Genomic DNA, 3,141 nt, shown 5'->3' with positions numbered 1-3,141 from the left:
CTACCGGGAATAATTTAGAATTAATCCCGCCAGTGCAGCTCTAGGGGTCATAGGAACGCGCAAGCCTTTCCACCGCGACAAGGTTGTAGCCCAAGGGAAAGGGAGCGACAACTGCTCTCGGAAAAAACGCGTGCTCTTTTTGCACGTGTATCGCTCCAACAGAACCCTTTTGAGCTCCGCGTACGTTCGTGCGCCGCGACACTCTTCCCGGCTCCTGAAATACTCGGCGGCGGCGCCATCGAGACGAAGAGCCAATATAATGAGCCGCTCCGCGTCCGACCACTTGCTCAGTTCGGCGGCCCTCTCGATTTTGTTTAGGAACGCGGTAATGTCCTCTCCCGCCCGTCCCGTAAACGATCCAATATTCGATAGCAGAGAAAAACTTGGACGCGCGGACTCACTACTGCCAGCCTCGGACTTTTCCACCAAAAATTCCACCGCTTCGGCCACGTCTACTTCACGCCCACCCAAACTCACGCGTCCGGCCATTATGCCCGACTGTCAATCACCCGAAGATATTCGACTCCCTTAGCCAAAATCCCACTTCTGACACGTCGTAACGCCAGGGGCGGCGATCATCGGATTCGGCTGAAGGAAGGAATGGAACCAAGGGCAATGACAGTCAGACAAACGGTGGATAGCGTTTATTGTCTTCACTCAATTACATCTCGCGCACGACTGCCGCGCGCCAACAGTACCTCGGTCTCTCGGCGTCCCCCTCGTGACGTGGTCCGAAGCCCTCATTGGCTCCCGATGTCGTCAGTGCATCGTGCGTCTAGGTACAAAGTACGCTGCTGACTCTCTATAAGAGTCTGCCGCCCCCGAAAGTACCGTTATTCCCAAGGATGCCAACGCCGGTCGGCCGGATGGAGGGGAGCGGGGGGGAATAGGGAAGGGGATGGAGGGGAACGGAGAGGTGGAGGGGGCAGCGCTTCTCATTGGCTAGTCTCCATTTTCCACCCAGCCGCCGTCAGTTCGGGAAAATGGTATAGGTAAGAAGGAGGTGCAAGAGGAAAGGGGGAAAGTGGGCGGGAGTGGGTGGAAGAAGGAATGCCTACGCAGGCAGAGGCATGTCTCGTAGAAGGGAAGAGAAAAGTACATGCGGAAAGAGAGGAACTCAAGTCAAAGGCTGGTCAGTAGTATTAGTTTTTTCGATCCCATAAATCTCATAATTTTTGTTTTCCTTTTTGAAACAACTCTACACATCTCGAATCACTGGATTCGAAGATGCAACAATTTTAACTACTGAAATTTTCTTTTTGTACCAGCAGTGCAAAATTATTTTTTCTCAAGATTAAAACCTTGAGATTCCCTTCAGATTGGATGTAAGTTAATTATTGTGTCACTAAAAATATCTTTGCAGTCTTCTGCCAATTGGAAAAATCACCATTTACCCAGGACTCCAAAATATTTTCCTGTCTCCTGATGGGGAGTCGAAATAATACATTTCAATTCACCAGAATCATTCGTGCTGAGAGGTGCTCTTTCAGGTTGTGTTGTAATTCTCCCTGGGTGTACACTCTATGTGGGGTCATTTTTATGCTTGGGGATCGCTACAATGCCTTCAATAGGTACAAAAAGATTAGAATTTTCAAGTGTCAACAAAATTTTGAAGAATTATTTGCAAGCTATTCAGATGAGTGTTAACTTTGTCAAGCAAGGATGTATCACACAAGGGTGTGAGAGAAATCGCTGGTATGATTTCCAGTACTACCAAAACCATTGAATTACTCTTCATAACAGATTGTGTATGCAAGAGGAAGACTCACCTCATTCTCTTCATTCTCAACTACCAGTTCACCAAACAACTTTCTCCGATTTCAACGTCCCCTCCTTGAAGGAATGCAAACAATCCTTAAAAAAGGAAAAATTGGAACGATCTCGAAATGAAACTCGGTGAAATTTGAATAAATTTCTTATCTCATTAGGGTACAAATACTTTTGGCTATATTCAATTACGGGAGAATTTCCCTGCAGCATCCAAAATTATCTGCAATAAAATCATCTGCTTACTTCGGAATTTGAAATGTGTTCCTCCATATTCTGTCAAGCAAATAAAGTTAAGCATTCCCAAGTTGTCCCTTTGCAGTCCACACAATAGGAACACGCAACACTCACATAACCACTGCAACAACGAAACACTTGCACTCTTTCACAAACTTAATCACTTTTTGCTACATACCTATTTGTGATCGATCTCTTGCCAAAACCTAATTTTACTGACAGTTCCAACACAGAATAAAGTCTTATATTGCTCTTGCTTGACGTGAAAGGACGATTTGGTTTTAGGATGATGGTCAAAAATATCCTGTACTTCAGCTGATAAATCTTTCTAATTTAGAAGTTCACCATGTAGATATCCCATGCTTCTTGACACATTCCATATTCCCTTTACATGGCTATTGCTTCATGTCTTTGAGTGCAACTGCCTCAGTAGGTTGATCTTTCTAGAGAAAGACTTTGCACAATCATTTCATGAAAAAGGTTTCACTTGTGCATGTGTGCATTACTACTTTGAGCAAAGTCTATGGAACAAATTTTGCTGTAATAAGGTCATGCAACCATGTATGCTCACATGTGTACAGAGAGGTTGCTCTTATGAAAGAAAGACTTTCTGCAATAATTACATAAAAAATATGTACTTCTCTCCTGCATGAGTACACAAGTGAAGCATGAGTTTGTATTTTCTAGTGAAAGACTTTGGGCAATGAATTATTACACAAAAAAGTAGACATGGGTCGAATAGCAGATTTGTCGATCTCAAATCGAATGCATTAAATCTGCATAAATGTTTGCAACTTATTGTGACAAATGAATGCTGTAGACATGATAGTTTTCCCTAGGTTGAGTTACAAAGTTCACGAAGTTGACAAAACGGCTAATTTTATGGTGCGTGGAGTCATTTATTGCACTCAGGTGTCTTGATTTTAGAATTTTTCAGCAAACAAAAAATATATCAGAAATAGAAATAAAATTTTCTTTCAAATGACATATTATTCATTAATATAGCATGCACTGAAGTCCATATATAAATTTGTGAAGTACAGCGGCACATCATTTTGACGCCGACAGTAAGGTTCTCCTGGTGGGGGAAACTGGGGAATTTCAGAGTTTTTCACCTGATCATTTTTGGTCCCCACG

Source organism: Ischnura elegans (assembly GCF_921293095.1).
Source record: "Ischnura elegans chromosome 13 unlocalized genomic scaffold, ioIscEleg1.1 SUPER_13_unloc_2, whole genome shotgun sequence".
Lineage (NCBI taxonomy): Eukaryota > Metazoa > Arthropoda > Insecta > Odonata > Coenagrionidae > Ischnura > Ischnura elegans.
The sequence above is the reverse complement of the archived record's forward strand: the minus strand, read 5'-3'. Positions refer to the sequence as shown.